Source organism: Ambystoma mexicanum, chromosome 6p, assembly GCF_040938575.1.
Source record: "Ambystoma mexicanum isolate Mex_15411 chromosome 6p, UKY_AmexF1_1, whole genome shotgun sequence".
NCBI classification, from domain to species: domain Eukaryota; kingdom Metazoa; phylum Chordata; class Amphibia; order Caudata; family Ambystomatidae; genus Ambystoma; species Ambystoma mexicanum.
Genome location: NC_090935.1, coordinates 1,207,361,494 through 1,207,382,070, shown reverse-complemented (window position 1 = coordinate 1,207,382,070; position 20,577 = coordinate 1,207,361,494).

Below are 20,577 nucleotides of genomic sequence, written 5' to 3'. Positions count from 1 at the left end.
GGATCATTGCCTTCGTTACCGCCTTCTTTGGTTTTTTACCTGTTCAGCTGCCCGTAGGAATGGGAAGGGATGCGTGGGGAACACGGATCCCTTCAGGCACTGTCTGCAGTCTCTTTACACTACCACTGTCTATGGGGAGCTTCACGGTATCCTCAGCTGAATGGCAAAGGACTCGTGATATTGCCAAAGACCTAGAGTTACTTTATGTCGACGGTCAATAGGTGTCTTATTCAAATCGATAATCGATAACCATCAAATCTCTGCTGCCAAGTGTACTCAGGAGACTCCCGGCCGGCCCATAGGTCCGAGGTTTGCTCTGAAGTACTTTAAGACGAGATAGCTGCACCTTGAGATGGATGGGGATGCAGATTTATTACTCCTACACCAATCAATAAGGACAACTCAATGGTTTGGCAAAGGGAGTCCGTTTAATGATAAGTACAAAAAACAGGGAGTCATGGCAATCAGCAGTGATGCAATAGTACGTCTCGCTTCAACTCCAACGAACTTCATACAAACAGTGACATTTATACTCAAAACTCATCATAATTGACGTGTTACACTACAAAGTTAACATGCAATTCTATTGGCTAGGAAAAGGTAACTTTAATAGAGGTACTATATCTGTATATGGTAATGGAGTGAAGGGATTGGGTAAATACTATCAGGTGGGCGTCTAAGCCCTTCCTTCAAAAATGACTACTGTAGACGTCACTAAAAGTACGACGTGCCATTGGTTCTACTAACTATAGGACTCTAGATTATTTGGTCCATTGTGACTGGGTTGGCACCAACCCCATGCATATATTTCCACTTTACTTAGCAGCACACAGAATGGTCAGCCAGGTGCAGGGTGCCCCCTCAGTCACGCGGCCTTCCTCCAATTAAGGTTACAATCAATCATCACTTCAACAACTATGTGTCATTTATGTTACTGTGGTTGGCCTCGAAACTGCATCTTCTGTCTGGGAAAGTTCCGATATCTCTTCCTGGGTGGATGCCAAGCAAAGGTGTGAACTTGTGCTTCTCCTCTCTCGGATGGTCATGTGATGCAGACACCGTGAATTTGCCTAGTTTCTCTCAATATGTGCATTTAATTCTTATTCGGCTTGCCACCTGCCTACGCTTCCTTACCTTGACCTTTCAAAGACAGGATATTCCGTTCTTAAGTTTCAATTAGATGTAGCTACTGTTTGTTCCTTTTATTGGTATGACCTTGGCTCTCTGGCACGAGTTGCATCTGCTGAGTTTCGATTCAGCCATCTCTTCTCATTTTTCTAGAAGATGAATCTTGTCTTGTTTGGCCTCTCGTAACCTGGGTTGATTCTGCTTTTCGTGCAAAGTGGAATTGCACTTATAAAAATGTGCTTCGTTTTGAGGTAAATTAGGTATAATGGGGCTTGCCACGCTATTCTTCTACTTAGCATAGCAAGCTGCAATGTTTTCTTAGCTTTCTTGCAGTTCCAAGCATATGTACAGGCATTAAGTGGTTAAATATCTTCATCCTGCTTACAGCTTAAGCTTCTTTGTGTTTCGACATTGTTCTCTTCCTTTGGGTTCACAATATCTTTATTCATGGTGTTTCGTCTCTGTCTGTCATTTTTTGGTTGTCATTTCTTCTATCTGTGAGTCTGTCCGGGCTCTCGTGATGTCACCATTCATCTTCCATTAAGGCCTGTTTGCTTTCTTCCGGGACGGTACTTAGGCAACCTTCATTTCGTCTCATTATTTGGTAGGGTTTTCTCAATGGATACCTTACTGTCCATGGTTGTCTGGGTATTGGTACTTCAATAGATGTTGCTCTTCTGATGGGTACTGGTCAGTGCCCTACTGCGGCTCTCTGCTGGTTTATTTGCTCATCATACGTCACATATTTTGGTGTGAACGTTCCTGGTACTTCAGATATGATCCCTGGCTTGAGGCCAAGCACAAGGCATGCAGTCTTCTTCTGGATGAGTTGCAGAGGGTAGAGAATACAAGCAGGCAGATTTAGAACAAGGCTGTTGCAATAGTCTAGCCTGGAGCGATCCACAGCTGTGGAGACAGTGAGCTTTTCGGACGTTGCTTTAGCTTGGTAACATACATTCAGTGCTAGTTTTGGTGGCATATGTTTACGATTTATGTAGGAGATGCGTTAGTGGGGAAACAAATTCGTAGTGTTGTCGGAAGAAAAGAAGAGAGTTCCTATTTCGATATTACAATGGATGATACAGGTAAATGGAAACATTTCAAGCATATACAATTGAAGTGCCACTTGATGATAGTGGATGGGAGGAAAAAACAGTAACCTTTTTAAGAACGTAATGGAAGCTCACTGGCAGACACCGGGCGCACAGGCACTTATGACGGAGTTGTAAACATACTGCAGAAACAATTTTCATATCTCTACTTTGTGGTTATGGGTGCTCATGTGGATGAATGTTGATGCACAAATCTTGCATTCTTTTACTGAATTTTCTACTGGACATGCTTTCCAGTGACGCAACACTTGGAGGCTCAATCCTCAATGGTACATATGCAGTGTTGTACAGAAGTAACAGTGTTAGATGCTAACATCTTGGATTCCATAGGTGGATGCGTGTGTGACTATTTAACAGTACCCAATGAGGTAGTGATTGACAAGAAATAGAGAAAAGCGAAAAGGGACTGCTCCTGCTTTACTGTCGTGTGGCCCTTGCAGTACTTGGGGAAGCGCACGTGCCACATTCTGCACTTCCTACCATGCTGGACAATGGAAATGGGACTGTGGGGATTGTCCAATCACAGGAAAGGGCTGCAATTTTTTTTTTTTTATTACTCTGTGTAGTGAGGGTGGCAGGCAGAGATGGAGAGACAAACTGTTTTGATAGTCGGTGAATGCTGTGGAAGATTTGTTCCAGTATGCCATCGAAAAGGCTTTTTGGCAATTTCGCTTTGGAGGGAGTGGAGGCTTTGTGGTGCTGTGGCGATGTATGCAGTTTCGGCGGTCTGCTTGCAGAATGTGGACGAGTGGCCACTTTCACAACTGTACGTGGTGTGGTCGTGCACTATCGAGTGTTGCATTTCGGTTCCATGGCTTGTTCCTGTGTGTACTGTCAACTGAAGAAGTTGATGAAAGCAGTGAAGTGCATTTTTCCCACTGCCAACGTGCTTGTCTCATGTATACCACAGAGAATAGTATAGGACTATTCCGATGATTGCTGTCGCCAGCCAGAGGTCGGAAGGGGTCTCATCAACAGAAGCATGTGTAACTTCTTGAGTGCTGCTGGGATGTTCTCTTGTGAGAATGACAACATTGATTCTCGATATATACACCTTTTCAAAGAAAATGGCATTTCTTTGTCGACCAGTCGCAATGATATTTTGTTTTACAATCTACAGGCTGCACTGAAGACCCTATTGTAAGAATGTGAACTGACCGACAAAACACAAAAATACTTATAAAAACCACAAAAAAGGTGTTTCTATGGAAGCACCTTTAGAAAAAAACAAAAAACGTCTCTTTTCAGAGTTGCCACTGCTAACAAAGTCCCCTACCCTAGTTGAAATGTATTCCCCCACTCCTACGAGTGCACAGCATGAAAAGTCAGGGGACATTGCGATAGTTGCAGGGTTGCACGTGTCATATACGCCCCATTCGCAGATGGCGGTCATAGAATTGGGCCTGTGGAGGCTACGGGATTGGTCAATAAGGTTTCTGGGTGTGGTTTGTATGCACAGACTGTGGTACACAGCATATTTGTCGACAGAAATTCAGAGGGTGCGGTTATGGCTGTGCGTTTCACGAGCTACAGTGTATGGTTTTTGGGGGAGTTTTAAATACATTGATTGAAAGTGAATGGAAAACACTGCACAGTGGCTGCTCATTTAGGATTCTATCATGTGGATTTGTACTGCTATGGAGTACGTACAATGAAGTGACTGATTTTGGTTTGTCTTTGTGAGACTTTGGTGATGCGCAATCATGCCGACATTATTGTTCCTTATTGTGGAGGGAAAATTGCACAACATGTTACACGAGTTTCAGTGCTGTTTGCGATGAAGGAGGCATTTGCCCCGGTCATGCAGCTGTTTCCAGTCTCCTGCATAATTTTTTATCGCATTACGCAGACACCGATGTGGCTGCATTATATTTAATTTGGTCCACAAATGGAGAAAGCGTGGTACATTGTGAAGAAGTATATTTGGGCGTTTTTACGACATGTGCCTATGGCGTACTTTGGGAACTTGACGTTTCATAGCACGAAGAGTTTTTCCCACCAATAATGTTCATCTTGCTATTCCTGCCATTCCAATTTCTGCACGCCCTATCCAAATTGCCTTGCTGCCCTTTTTCCTTCTTGGAATTACAGGAAGATTTTTTGTAGCAAGTGTTGCGCACTTACACTCTTCAAAATGCACTGCAACACGTAAAGAAACTTCTTTCTACAGCGAGCCCTCTCTACCCGATTCCACTACAGTGTTTTCCACAGTGCCACGCCTCCTTTTATTTAGCGCACATTCTGTGGAGCGTATTCGGTGCACGGCGCCCTGCATCAGTTCATTGGCAATTCCATTGTTCAACTCTGAAAGAAGCTTTCTTTATTTAACTCTTTTTCCTTTTCCATATGATTTCTATTTATTTTGGTCTTGTAACACATGCTAGAGAAGGAACGGAAGGCAAGGGCCGGTGTGGAAGGGGCAGCACCTACAGGGATAAGATAGGGGACGTGCAGGGAGAGGGAAATGTTGGGTGGCCCTCACCTAAATGGGCGCCAGTCTTTGTCATGCTCCCGGACGGACCCTTCCCAAGCACTTCGAAGTAGCTTCCCTCTGTAGAGTAGCGCGTCACAGTACATGCACAATACAATGCCTTTTGCCAGCTAACGATCTGTAGCGCAGCATATGGTCTGCAAGGATGTTTTAAAGCTCTGCTGCCCTACAGGAGTGCCCCTGTTGTTGGCCGCAGCAGATGTTTTTTTTCTGGCACTGTGCATTCTTCCCGTGTATGCATTTCCAAATGCACCTGCCCAAAAGATGTTAAAGACTGTCCAAACTTAAAACATTTGCGCATTTCTGAATTGTGTAACAAGGCGTGCTTCATCATGCACAATTCTTTAGTAATCTGTCCCTTTGTTATCTATGCACTTTTACCATTAAAAGGCACTTGATGACTCTAATGCTATTCATAGAATCTTTGAACATGTATCTTTTTTCACGTGATTTTGTTCTACTTCTGCATAGATGTATGGTACATCCGCAGTAGCGGAGGCAGCTTTTTGTGCCAGGCGGGGCAGATAATAGGGCACCAGTGGGAGGCTAGGGGGCGCACTGGACACCAGGGGAGAACGATGGGGGGGGCAATGCCCTCCATGCCCCCTCGGCTCTGCCACTGTACATCTGTGAATAGCCATCATAGAATGCTGTCTTTTACAAGGTTCTAAAAGTTAAATGGGTGAACTACTAACTCAAATCAGCTAGTATGGCCCATATCATAGAAACAGTGCATCTGTATAAGCGCAGTTAGTTCTAGGGGAAAAATTGCCCTCGTGGAAAAAAATAACTGTATTTCAGAAACTTTGCAGCAGTGCAAGTGTCATTATCCCTAGTAGTGCAAGAAACGTATCGTTTCAATGTATTTTTTCATGCGAAACAATGACTAGGACTATGAAAAATGCCGCCCCGGGTCCATAAATGTGTTGAGATCAGATGGCTTTTGCACTAGGCCCATTTAGGTCTTAGTGCTAATTGCACTTGCACCATTGAAAAAGGTTCTGTAACATCACCCTACACTTTGTTCCCAGTCTTTCCGCTTCTCCCCCTTCTTCCCCATTCCGATTTCAATTCCCACCGTAGGCACGAGCCTTAAGAGGCTGGAGGATTTGAAATGGCAGCGACTTGTTTGCTAATCTGTGCCAGGAAGGAGGGCGAAGGGCTGAGGGGGTGCCTGCTGCCAGGAGCCTTGATCCTGCTGCCTGCAGTTCACATGCTGCCTACTCAAATTCTGCTCTGACATAGGGCCTTTGTCAGGAGACCAGTTACCATGGCACTGCCTCGGAAATAGAACGGATCCCAGGCACATCAATACCTGTACAATAAATAGAATAAAGTACTACTTACAATATATTATTCTGCATTCACTGGGTAGTAATTTGTGCAGAGGGCTGCCACTAACTCTTTCTCATTTAATTATGGGAAAGCATTCCTCACATAGGAAATGCACTATGCTTCCATCACAGTGGAGCCGGGCTGTTGAGTGATTAAAAAGACCGCCACTCTCCAAATCCATGTGATTGAGAGTTCATAAGAGCTAATAAGCTGTTTTTTGTGGTGCAAGGAGAATTGGAGATTTTTTTGCCAAATGTGTGTCTGTCGGTTTTGTCCGAGCAGGAAACGTCTGAGTTGAGTGGATTATTTTGAAGAACTTGGCCCTTAAAATGTTATTTGCAGGCTGCTTTGAAGCTCTTGGCTCTTGGCCGTGTAGGCTCCCTGCAAGGGGGTCCTTAACGCTTTCGTTTATGCCTCGGGTGGCCGTTTTGCAACCTGTAGTCGCTGCACCTTATGGTCAATCTAACAGGGCATGAAAGATTTACTTCACTGCTGAGCGTTTATTCATATGTTGTCATGGGTGCTTATTGTGGACGTATGACACAAATTACTCAGAGAGCTAAAGGGCAACTAGCGTAGTCTTGAGCTTCTTGTGCTATTTGTATGTAACGTTTGTGCGGCCCCCACCTGCAATATGCAATGTGTGGTCGCTTGCCTAGCACCAGTAAATGCGCAAAATGTGTTCACTGATTTTAAGGTGACCAAACGTCCCGGTTTTGGTGGGACTGTCACTGCATTTGTCCCTCCGATCAGGTGTCCTGAGGTTTTTTTCGATTTAAAAACCCCATTGTTGGACTTGAGCGTCGGGTGGAGACTGTCCAGGTTTTTGTCACACACTATTGAAAATTCCAAGATTGTGCCGGAAACAGCCTGTCTGTCTTCTTCTTGCTGATAGATTTTATCCATCAGCTGTGATTTTTGGATACCGACGTGTAGTCGTGGGTTAGGAGTCTTCTTGGTCTGTGTGGACTTGTCGCAGTAGGGCTGGTTTCACAGGGTCTTCGCTGTGATGGGCTGCGTGCCGGAAACCTATCTATCCACTTGCTTTTCAACCCCTCCCCATACCTTCTTCCTTCCTCCAGATCCTCTCTCCTCCAGTCAGTGTTCAGTGCCTCCAACATGCACTGAGACAGGCCACTGACATAGAAGGAGGACTATCGTTTCATCAGACTCCTGTTTGTGTTTTAGTCCTTCTTTTGTGTTTATCGCTGCTAAAACGGTAGTGCTACTTCTATATCAGTGGCCTGTCCTGGTTTTTTATTTTAAAAATCTAGTCACCTTGACTGATTTACATATTGGTGATCCTGATAAAACCAGGGAAATGTGTATGTTCCCATTGCAGGGTCATGCAGAAGCAGAATGAGCCCACAAAGGTGTGATCAATGTGTGATTGCCGTGCACAAATCGTATTAGTGCTGCTCGCAAAGTGCTGGCAGGTTCTGCACGCAGCATACTTCACCGGACCTTCGTGCATGGGACTAGGATTGCCACCAGGGAGGGTGCAGTGTGAGACGGCCCACATCTTTGCAGGGCTTAAGGAGCCTCACTGAAGAATGGGTTGCCAGGTGCACACCCTGATAGAGTGGGGGTGTAATGAATCAAATGGCAGGGTACTAGTGGTCCAGGGATGCATATTGGTTTTTAAACCATCAATCAGCCCCACACCTCTAATGCACCAGAATGGATCTGAGAAGATTGGATTAAACAAGCATACAATTAAAATTATAAACCTCCTTTTCCAATATTGGTAACATGGACGGAATAGCAGGCTTATCTCTGCTAAAGGTCGTGGATAATTGGTTATTTGCAACACACGAAAAACAAATGTTACCCAAAGATAGGTTGTATAAAAATATCTACTTCATTATAATCACAACAATCGTATAACACTATACTACAACCCACACTGTATAGGAATGCAGAGAACAGACAGTTTCTACGACGGAGAAAGAGATGCACTCTGGACACTGAGAGGAAGATGGTTGGTATGGTTAATACCCACAACAGTTTGTTAAGGCTTCTTCGTTTCAGCAGAAAGAATAAAAGGGGTCTAGAACTGTCTCTAGGGGCCTTCTGGGAAGGACCAGGGGGACAGAACCACAATGTACCTTTTGCTGTAATTGTTCTTGGTGCCCAACAGGGTCGAGTTGGCTTCAGGGTGCTTTGCAGGCTTCTGCAACAGAGTTCAAGATGGGAGTCAGTAGTGGGTATCAGGCGGCAAAACTGTTTAGCAAGCAAAGCTTGACAAGCGGCTGCAGGCTGGCCTTCATGGCGACTCGAGGTCAGGAATCGTCTCAATGCTGATTGGCAGTTCTGAAGCACTGGTCGAGTTGTCTCAGGTTTCTTTCAGTGACTGCCGCTTGGCGGCGGTAGCTCGAGACTTGACAGAGGTCAGCATTGCAGTCGGTTGCCGATCGAGGAACTCGACTGGTTCAACGTTGTCCTTTAAGGCAGACGGTCGTAGATGCTTGTCGTTGCACTTCTCCCAGCTTCTTCAACAGGCTTGCGTCGTCCTTTGGGGTGGACTGCCCTAAGCTCGGGAGTGTGTTGCAGGCAGCTGCCTTGTCCTTGGTTTCAGGTTCAGAGACCTTCTGGCACTCCCTGCACATCTGTTTAGGCCATTTCAGGTCAAAGAGATCATTTACCTCACTGACCGTTTCAAGCACACAATAAGGCCCAGTTCACTTGTCCTGAAGGGCACTGGGATCGACAGGTTCCATAATCCACACCACTGGCCTGTAGAAGACACTGTCACAGTGGCCTTCTGGTCATGTCAGTGCTTCATCAGCTCCTGACTGGTCTTTAGATTTTTTGTCGACTGTTCCATGTCCTTTGTCATTCTAGACCAAAGGCCAAGTACATAGTCCACCACATCTCGAGAGGGGGATGAGGGGTTACCTTCCGATCCCTCTCTCACTAGACTGAGGGTACCTCATACAGGGTGTCCAAACAGAAGCTCAAATGGGATAAACCCTACTCTGTTCTGTGGCCCCTTCCTATAGGCGAACAGTAGGCATGGCAGGAGAATATCCCATTTTCTCCTCAGATGCTCTCCCAAGCCACCTCTCATGACTTTCAGCGTCTTGTTGAACTGCTCAACAAGCTTGTTGGTTTGTGGATGGAAGGCTGTGAAGAACCGGTAGGATACTCCACACTCTTCCCACATAGCTTTCATGAATGCTGATATGAAGTTTGCTCCCCTGTCAGAAACAACTTCCTTGGGGAATCCAACACAGGAGAATATCCCAATCAGCGCCTTTGCAACCACGGGGGCTTTGATGCTCCTCAGAGGGACATCCTCAGGGTCGCTAGTAGCATGGTCTACCACCACCATGATGTATCGGTTCCCTAAGCTGGTTTGGGGACCCAAAGGACCCACAATGTCCATGCTTATTCTCTTGAAAGCCGCCCAACCACTGGTAGTGGAATTAAGGGGGCCTTTGTGGCACCGCCTGACTTGCCAGAAGCTTGGCAAGTCAGGGAGGAATGGACAAATTCCTTAACTTGTACATCAAACTGAGGCCAGTAAAAGTGTGCAGACAACCGGTCTAATGTCTTAGTCACTCTCAAGTGACCCCCTAAAGGAGCTGGTGAGCCAAATCCAAAAGGAACTTTCTGTGGCATTGGGGAATCACCAGTGTTCTGGTGCCCTCACCCTCTTAGTATTTTGTTGCTCACTGTAGAGGAGTTCATCCTCCCATTACACTTTGAACAATCCAGGGGCCTCACCCTTATCCTTCTCCTCAGGCTGCTTCGGCAGGTCTACCAGAGTTGGGCGCTCTTTCTGGGCTTTAAATAAGTCAGTCTGATCTGGGCCCCCAGCTGATGTAAACTATCCTGCTTGGGCAGGCCCTTCAGATATGAAACTACCTGGTCCTCCACCTCAGGTCACTGAGTCCCCTGCTACCAAAGTAGGGTTCTCAGTGGCTACTGGCCCCTCTCCCGCAGGAGTAGGTGACTCAACAGTCTGTGCAACTGGACCAGGGGCTACCGGCCACGCCAGCCCTTCAAACAAGCCCTCTGGAAGCACTCCAGGCCCTATAGCCATGAGAGTCTTCACTCTTGCAGTCTCTTTGGCCTTCAATCTGGTGAATGCTGTGACTATCTCGGGGTCAGGAAGATCATTACCCAACAGACATAGGACAGGGAGTGAGTCTTTCACTGTTACACAGCACTGGGTAGTTTCACCCCGCCAACTGAACTCTACTATCACCAAGGGGCACTTACTTACTCTTTCCGTCAATCTCATTGACCTTACGATCAGGCCCAGCAACATACGGTCCTAGCTATACCCACTGCTGTGCGACCGCAGTGATGCTAGCCGCAGCGTCTCTGCACACACGAGTTTTGTGTCCCTTGATATACACTTCTTCTTAGAATAGTTGAGTACTGTTGGTAACTAGGACCTCCTTCGCTTCGTGTGAAGTCCTCCTCTAGGGGGCTCACACTAATGAGGACCTCTTCCATGAGTCCAACATTCACTATAGCTTGCTTGGGTGAGCCCTTGCAAGCAGGATCCCCTTTCCTATGGCCCAGCCCCTTGCACTCGAAACAACCATGGCTGAATTAAAGTTGTGGCATTTCGTTTCATGCTTTCGGGGACCTGACTTAGAAGAGGAGTGTGTTGGACCTTTGTTCTTCCCATCCTTGTTAACATTTTTGACAGAGGATTTCTATTCTGGTTTTGGGGTGCTCGTCTGAACCTATTTCTGAACTTGAGTACTGACAAGCCTGTCGGGTGACTTGGCAAGCTCCCTAGTGTCTGTAATAGTCTTGTCCACAAGATGCTGGTGCCGGTCGACCTCACATATGTTCAAGGCCTGTTCCCATGCATGCAATCAATTTGTACATCCCTTTAAATGCGTCAACTTTTTTACCAGGCACCCACCCACTCAGATATTTCAACAAGTGTGTGAACGCTTCAAATGTCTGCCCACTTTTATTTCTGAGCTCTCTGAAACTCTTAAGGTACTGCTCTAGGCTTATAAATGGGCCTTTCAAGAGTTAACTGAAGAATTGCATCAATCCCCTGGGTCGGTAAGTGACTCATCAGGGCTGCACCCCACAGTACCTCCTCCACCTCCTGTAGCTGAAAAGCAAGCTTGAGTGTTTCAAACCAATAAGAAATGCCCTTCCCCACTTCATAAGCCCATACTAAATATTTGGGAATGTGGCACCTGGGCTTGTCCAGGGCACCTTGGTTTGTACCACTAATGCTGCCCTCGCTAGTGGTGGATCTGTTGGCCTCCTTCTTTTCTTCGAGTGCCAACTTGCGCAGCTCTATGGTGAACCTGTCCTGCTCTATGGTGACATTGTCCTGCTGTTTTTGTACCTATAGCACTAGTCTCCTCTCCTCCAACAGGAGCTTTCTAGCCTCTACATTGTGTACAGCCGGAACATTTACCGGGCTGCTTAGACGCTATGTCCAGGCCTGGGACCTGCGGGATGCCGCATTAGTTCCTGACCCGGCTGACAATCTGGAGTGTTGAGAAACCAAACTTGTCTCCCTGAGGGGTAGTTGGTGAGAAACAATACTCATGCTTTCTTCCTCACCATCTTCCGCTACCCCTTCTGTCTGGAAGGTGTAGTTGGTGGGAAACCATACTCATGCTGTCTTCCTCACTATCTTCCACTACCCCTTCTGTCTGAAAGGTCTTCTCTATTCTGGTAGACAGGGCCAAGCCCGTCCCCTGTGGTCTCTTCCCCAGCTGCCGTAGCGTCTACCCAAGCTTGGAGGCTGGTCAACAGCTCAGGATTATTAATCCTTTGTCTGTGGGAAAGTGCCTTCTCTTGACGTAGGATGCACAGGACATCTTTGCCCATGCCTTTCACAGTATCTATGTCAAGATCCATGATTATTAAAGAAGAACACCTGGCAGTGTTCTAAAGTGGACTGCAACTGTACTTTTACTGTTAGGTGACTATGCTGTGCGTAAGGCTTTAATTAGATCCAACCGTCTGCCATCAATGTGACAAATTAAATTCAGGATTACCAGTGGTCCATGGGTGAATATCGGTTTCTAAACCATCAATCAGCACCCCACCTCTAATACACTAGAATGATCCAAATAGATTGGATTAAACAGGCATACAATTAAAACTATCAACCTCCCTGTCCAATTTTGGTAATGTGGATGGAATGGCAGGCTTATCGCAACTAAAGGTTGTGGATCATTGGTTATTTGAAACACAGCAAAAATTCAATTATTACCCAATGATAAAAGGAGTGTCCGGACAAGGTTGTATAAAAATATCAACTTTATTATTATCACAACAATCTAATAACACTAGTACTACAACCTACCCTGTATATGAATGCAGAGAACAGACAGTTTCATCGAAGCAAAAAGGGATGCAATCTGGATACTGACAAGAGGGTGGTTCATAAGCTTAATAACCACAACAGTTTGATAAGGCATCATGGCTACAACAGAAAGGACAAAGGGTGTCTGAAAATGTCTCTGGGGGCATTGTGGGGAGGAGCAGGGGTCAGAACCACAATGTACCTTTTGCTGTAGTCGTTCTTGGTGCTCAACCACGTCAATTTGGCTTCAGGGTCTGTTGCAGGCTTCTGCGACCGAGTTCGAGAATGGAGTCAGCGGCGGGTATCAGGCGGCAAGCTGGTTCTGCGAGCGAAGCTTGACGAATGGCTGCAGGCTGGCCTTCATGGCGACTCGAGGTCAGGAATCGCTGGCTCAATGCTGATTAGCGGTTTGGAAGCACTGGTTGAGAGATCTCAGGTTTCTTTTAGTGACAGTGACTTGATGGCAGTAGCTTGAGACTTGACAGCAGTCAGCGTTGCAGTCAGTTGCGGTAGATACTTGTCGATTCACTTCATTCAGCTTTTTAAATGAGCATGCGTCATCCTTCAAGGAAGACAGCCCTAAGCTTGGGAGTGTATTGTAGGCATCTGCCTTGTCCTTGGTTTTTGGGATCAGAGACCTTCTGACACTCCGTATCCAGGGAGCTTGATGCAGAGCCTAGCAGGGCACGCTGTGTGCTGACTGGGTAGCAGTTCTGAAGTAGCTGGATGGTCCTCTGAGTTATTTTCTCCCTCAGTTCCCTGGGAGAAGTTAAGGGGAGGGATCTTGCTTCACTCTGGGGATACTCCTGGCCTTCCTTCACTGGTGGAAGATTTAAGGCAGACTGTATCTTCAGCCAATGTCCAAGAATGAGTTTTTCTTTCGTATTTCTTGTGAAGTCTTCAGATGATCTGCTTAAAGAGGCACTCCAGCCACCTTATAAAGCCAAGTGGGCCACAGTGATTGGTGTAGGCTAAGCCTACCTTAACAAATCAGTCCTGGGGTCCCTACCAATAATTCTCTACGTGTGTGAGTTCATAATCAGAGTGCTTTGCAACAGGAAAATATAAAGGAGTGAAACAGGAACCAGGGGTGTCCCCGAACCAAGATTGCCAAAACCTCCTCTCAACAGAAAGAGCTCTAGGGATCACTCCCTTGTGTTACTAGGTCCCAGCCATCTTCCTGTCTGCTGTGATCAAAGAATCCCTCTGGTTAATGGATCTCCCAGTGGTTTCTGTTTAAAGTGGCAGGTCTCCCTTGAAGATGCTGAGAGACCAGACTCTCTGGCTTCTGCAAACCACATTCTGGTATCTTCAGGGTCGGACTGGGACAAGAAATAGGCCCGGACACTGAAAAAAAAGTGGCCCACCCCTCGCCTCAAAAAAAGTGGCACTCAAACCATCATCTGTGAATCGTGTCAATTCACGACTTTACAGAAAATGCTACTTGTGGAGCGTTCATGAGTTTCCCACATTACATCACAGCTCATAAAATATCGTAACTTTGCATACAAGAATGGATCACGATATGTATCATTAATATCTGTGTGTATAGATCCATATTGTCAAATTACTGTGAATGCAAGCAATCGTCCAAGGCCAAATGATAATATGTTATTGTATAGCACTTACGCTTAAGCTCTTTTTTATAGAACAAATTTGCATACAATATCACCCAACCTGTGTTGGTACTCATTTATCGTCCTAAGAAGGATGAAAGGCTGAGATGGACTTGCTGGGATTCACACCTGCAGATCACACACACATCGCAGTAGCGAGCGCTCAACCCACTGAGCTATCATATCGGATATAGTAAAATGAGCAATTATTATTTGGTGTATACCATTAAACTGGTAACTGAGATTTAACGGCAGACCAGTTAAGTTCATCTGCAGGTCTGGTGCAAATATGGCTGCATTTCGAGCCTGCGTGCATCTACTTTTCAGGCTTCAGATCAGAGGTTGGCAAAATAGGCAAAGCAGCACACTCACAGGACATCCCATACTCTGATCACTCATTACCTGATACATGCAAACAAACATCCTGAACAGCATGCCAGAGATGGGAAAAATAGACACATTACAACAAAGCATTCATTCATTGTGGACAAATGAAGACTAGTCAATGGCCACTTGATGTGCTATTGTCAAATATTTCTCATGTAGTCCGTACGGTGTATTACTACTGTAAGTCATCAGTTATCATTTACATTCGCTAAAATATTATGGAAAATGCATGTTTTTTGCAAAAATGTGAGCCGTTTTTCGAAGGAATGTTTCTTGCTTGGGCCCATTTATACTGGAGTGTGTTTACTAATCACAAGAGAGAGATACCACATACATGAAGATCTGTTGAACATATGCGCCCTCATTGATGCATTTAGCAACACCTCTCTGCGGCTTGTCGTTTTAGTGTTAAGTGGATGTAAAGACCAGGAAACTGGAGCTCGGCTGTGTAAGCAACAGGAAGGAGAAAGGATGAGAACTCAGGAGCCAATAAATCACGCTTTTTATGGGTGACCCACTGACCGACCACCCCGGCGAGCGAACAAACACCGAAGAAGGCAGAGCTGCCAGGGTGTTGCAAAAAATAACAATGTAGGGCACCTTCGAACACATCCAACCCCCAGTGAAGGATGTAAGGAGGAGTGTCTCCTAATGTTACACTTGGACTAGAGCGCAGGTCCCTTCCCTCCACCCAACAGGCCGCCTTTGTGCTGCGGTGCACATCCAACCCGTCGAACAACAAACATGAATGACCGTGGTGACCCTTTCAGTGTTGGCCTTTTATGGGACAGGCCGGACAGCCAATGACCCAAAGCATTTTCTAGAGATCTCCCATTTTCTAGAAATGAGTTCACACTCACAGCCTCTGAAAACATCTTTTTTTGGCAGGCAAATGTTTCTGCATACTTTCCAAGTGCGGCAAAATCTTTACCTCAAACCAGTTTGACGAATCTAGCCCCAGCTGCATTACATGGACTGGTAACAAATCAAATATCATACTTGAAATGCTTACATTTAGAGCACAACATTTCTTAGCTGTTAAATATGCATGCATGGCAAGCACTTATTGTCATGTGGAAATCAAGAGCTGCACACATCCTCAAACTTAGTCATTGTGCACGGGGACGGGGAGTACCCTCCTCTGGCAGCACATTGTCATCACACAAGCAAGACTGGAATGGTTACTAGTATGATCTCACCTCCTCTCAGCAGGTCCGTCTGCATCTCTCTCCGCTGCCAGTAGCAGCAGGCAGGCAGCCTGTGGCGCGGGCCTGTGGGGTGGTGGTGTTGGGCTGTGGGTGGTTGATGATGGGTCCCTCACATCTGTGCCGGCAGGCTGGCCTGGGTGGCTGGTTGCTGCCTGAGTGCTGCTCTGTGCCCTCCTGGGCTGACTGGGGGCAGTGACCCACCCCAGACCATCCCTGAACACCGTACATGCACCCAAGCCGCCGGAGGAGAGAGCCAGGAGCACCAGGCACACCCGCGGGATCCTGAGAGCTGCCATTCTCGGGCTCCTAGAGAGAAACGTCCATGAACTTCATGAAGGGGTGAGCAGGGAGAGGTGACTGACGCTGCCTTCTCTGCCCCCACTGCTCCGAGTTCGGGTCGTGCGCTCTGTACCTGGACCATAAAGGCAGCACCGGGGCGGCGAGGTGATGTCACGAGAGGGGAACGCGCACCTTTTCAATGAAGCCCCTGCTTCCTCCACCACCCCATCTGCCCAGCTAGAAAGGGACTTCCCTCCTCTCAGTGAAGAGTGTCACCAGTCTGTGCCCAGTGTGTCCTGCGGGGCCAGTGCATGGCAGGAGCCCAAGGGTGGGACCTCCCCAAACTCCCTAAGGTGCCGTGCAGGCAATTTTTCAAAAATGATATGCCCCCCACGCAATACGTTGCAGCCTGGCTCCAGTGTAATACAAAACACTGGGAGGGAGCAGGCCGGGCTGAGGCAGCTCCGCCCAGCATTGCCACTCCCTCCCAGTGTTTTGTAAAACTGACTGCTGCTGGCGCCAGGGTGTCGCGGCTGGGCCGCGGCAGTTGGCCGCCAGCTCGCCGCATTTATCAAAGAAAGGTAACACTTCATTGTTACCTTTCTCTGCATCTGCGGCGGGCTGGCGGCGGCGGGTGCAGGGCTGCAATTGCAAAGGATCTGTAAGTTGATTACTTACAGATCCTTTGCAACTTGCATCCATCCGTCCGGCGAGGCCGAGGCCCTGGGTCTGGTTCCTGAAGTGTGAAGGCTTCACAATGAAGCCCATGCCTGGGCCGAAACCGGCCCACATGGTCTTCAGGAACCGGCCCCCAGGTCTCCAGCCATGATTTTGCATCGGCCACGGGCCGATGGGCTGACGACCCAATCCGACCCTGGGTATCTTATGAATGGGGCCTCCCTAGCGGGGTGGCCTACTGCAACAATAGACCCAGACATGTCTGTTCACTGTCATTAATACTGAGGGCAGGAGCTGGCTTCACGTTAACACAGTTACATATGAAAGGTTGGTGGGTTGCCTGTCTCCTTTGTTATCCTCTGCAGTCTGGCCTGTTTGTAGTAACCACTGTTGGTATGATAATTGCTGCCACCAGCTGCAGAGCCTAACAATAGAGCAGGCCGGTTTGATGTAGCCATTGTCATTTAATCAGGCTTTGCAGTTCAGGGGGAGCTTTGGCCTCCCCCTTGAAATGGCATTGTTTCCCCCTTTACTGTCACATTCCAACTAAATGTGACATGGCAGACTGTGACTGTAGGCGGTGTCCATGCTAGAGTACGTTGGTCTATGCTTTTGTCATGTTGTGGGCATAGGAAAATGTGTGTGGATTAGGCCCTGACATTTTCCTGAGGTCGGTCTACCATCATTTCGAGTTATTTAAAAAATTTTAAAAAGCCCAAATCAGCGAACGCCCACCATGTGGATGGTCGAACTCCTCTAACGGGTCTTAGTGATGCTCCTGGTGGGTATACTGTGCTCTTTCTCATGAAGTCACAAGATAATGGCACCTGATGAAAAGAGTCATGCAGACTATGAAGGCATGACAATCATCTTTGCCGTCACTCTGAAAAAAATGATTAGGTTGTTTACGCCACTCGAAGACAACAGACCACAAAGGGTAAACCCCCAATACCGTGAATATTCGTGATTGAGCTGCTTTAGGACACCTACCAGCCCACCTCCACAAATACACTAAGAAACAAAATGCCCTCTCGAAAACTCGTACACGATCCATGACACTGAATCATGACAACTTCCCCAGCGGAACGACAATAAAGAAGTGAAACTACAACCCAAAAATACAAACTGAGCAAGTGCAAAGCAAGAAATATGTTTCCAGGAGAACTGCACAAAGCACTACACCTCTACAAATGCACTGAGCATCCTAACCGCACTAAAGTCCGGGACACACCTTCCATTGCAGACAAACTACACCTCACGCTCATTTGGACACAGATCACACTCATCACTGATCTGCAAATGGCGATGTAATCCCAGTGCCAGGCACTGTCCAGTCAGGAGGATACATAACACAGAACAAAAACGACATCCCACTGAAGCTGCCAATGTCCCTCACAACTTCAGGTCTTCTAATGGAGCCTAAGCCACCAGCCAGCAACATCTGCAACCCATCACAATCAATCCTGGCGCACTCTTTGCATTTTAGGACGTATGAAATGAGACTGGTTTGGCTTAAACAGTCCCTCCAGGCCAGTATTTGAGGCAGGAATAGAGGCACTTGTGGTGGACGCATAGCATGCTACCAAGGGCCCAGAAAATCTGAGTACCGGAGTCCTGGTGTGGACATGGCATCGACAGGCGAGGACACCCCTTCTCATTAGAATGGTCATTATCTTTTATAAGTAACAGAGAGTTAATTGAATTATTTTCTCTCTCCTACACCCTGTGGTCCCCTGTTTTACATGGATTCTATCATTAGGTCCCCCTTTATATTGAAGTATGGGGACTTACATGAATAACTTATTGTACATTGACTTGGTTCACAAACCCCAGGTCATGCACACTGATCACTTGTTGGACCACTTGAGTACTAAAGTCAGGAATATTCTGGACAATAGATTGAGGCTTAATAAAATGACATTGACAGCCATAAAGATTACTGAATACAATGGTTAATCCATGTATCTCCCAGTGTGTAGTTTGTGGGTTTTGAGCCACTATCAATGGGTCGTCTGCAGATGCATCAGCTTTAACTGTAATGCCAAGAGTGATTGTAAAAGGTCAGATACCAAGAGATAAGTCTCTGCATTGGAGGCTTGATGTGCTCGGCGCATATAAGTTCAATGTAAAGCAATTGAGCTGTTGTTTACGGAAGGGTGACGACGAGGAGACGTAGAAGGCAGTTAGATAGCGAAACACCAGGGGCTGGGGGGGGGAATAGTTGAAGGGGAACAAACATGAATTAAATATTACAATCACCCTGCATTGTGGAATGGACATGGCCGGTAACAGCCCGCCAGCCCGATCCAAGGCTGGGCCCTAGCGAAGCATCCCACCCAATGTTCTGCATCAAGCCCACTGCATGCCTATGCCACCAAATACTCTTATTCCACCAAAAAGTGAAAAAAGAAACCTATTGTGAAACCCTTTGTAGAAAACTTGGTGACAACCTTGCTGGTTTTTTAAATAAATGTTTTCTCAACCTTCCTCCTGCTACAAAAAAGGAAAGAAAAGTAATAACTCTATCTGTTCTGATCAACTCTATGGGCCTCATTACACAGATGGCACTAAGGGATTACCGGCACCGGTAAGAGCACCGGTGCCGGTAATCCCCTAGCGCCATACTACGAGGTCCCTCAGCGGGTCCCATCCTTAACGTGTGGCCAGACCACACGTTAAGGAAGGGACCCGCTGAGGGACTTCAGGGCAAATAACGGTACCGCTAATAGTGGTACCGTTATTTGCTCCTTCCCCATTCCCATTGAGCCCTATGGGGGCTCAAATGGAGGTGGGGAAGGGCCTTGGTGAATGGGGAATTACCGCCCCGCCAACCTTGGAATGGGGCTGTAATTCCCCCATTCACCAAGGCAGAATCGGTAAAATACTGGCGGCAACCATGGCGCTAATAGCGCCGTGGTTACCGCCGTCCGTATAATGAGGCCCTATGACACCTGCCCTCTCCTTTAACCTTCATCTTTCCACCGAAAAAATTAAAAAAAATAAAATCTTCTGATGCCTCCTTTACCTTGGCCCTCCTTCCCTTCAAGTTGCCATGGATACAAAATAAACAGCTATTTCTCTTTGGGAGCATTTCCTGTTAATAGGAGGAGCTGATGGGCGCAGGTAGTTTCTCCGGTAGATATGCACAGCCCACTGACACTGAGGCCGACATCTTGTCTGAGGGCGAAGATATGGAAACCACGGGGAAGAGAAAAGGTGGAGAGCTGCCAAGCGATGGACAGGAACAGAGTAAGAATGAGGTGGAAAGGCTGAAGTCACACAGCAATAGCATGGAGTCACTGGCAGAGCTCCCTTAACTGATGGGGGAGGAGGTGTCAACAGCATCTTATGGAGGAGACGATGGCTGCTATGCAGCAGGAGGTGGCAGTTGTACAGCTGTTGTAGTGATAGACAGAACCTGAGAAGAATGTGGATCACTCGGAGCTGGATGCAGATCAAGTGGAAGCACAGCAGGTGGAATATGGAGATGTGTAGCAGGAAGTGGAACATGAGGCAGGAGAATGATGAGGACACAGATTTGAGGAAGGAGGAAGTGGTGGTGATTAGTGGCCAAGAGAGAAGGGGGAAGATGAGTGTTGACTGTTTCTAATGGCTCCTGACCTGCGTAGGATGTAGGATGCACAAAAGTATAGGACACATGACAGGGTCCTGCCCTAATAATGCCTACAATGTACTACACCCTCCTCTGTGGTGGGAAGGTTGACTATAACATCACCTGGGAGCAATCGCCTTGATCATCTCTTCTGTCACAAAGGTGCACATTGCCTGAGCTGTGGACTGGTGGTCATGCGTGGGGAGCCGAAAGTCCAAGATTCTGTGGAGGCTCATCTGTGGACCCCTCTTCCACTAAATTGAGGGGAGGCAGCCAGTCCAACACCAACAGTATGAGAAAACATGCAAGAAGCAGCAGTAGTATGAAGACCCTGAGAAAAATGTCCAGTTGCAGATACTGAATAGCAGGAAGACTCTGCAAAATAGTATCGGGTGGATCCTAAGAAATATTTGTCTCTGCAGCTGT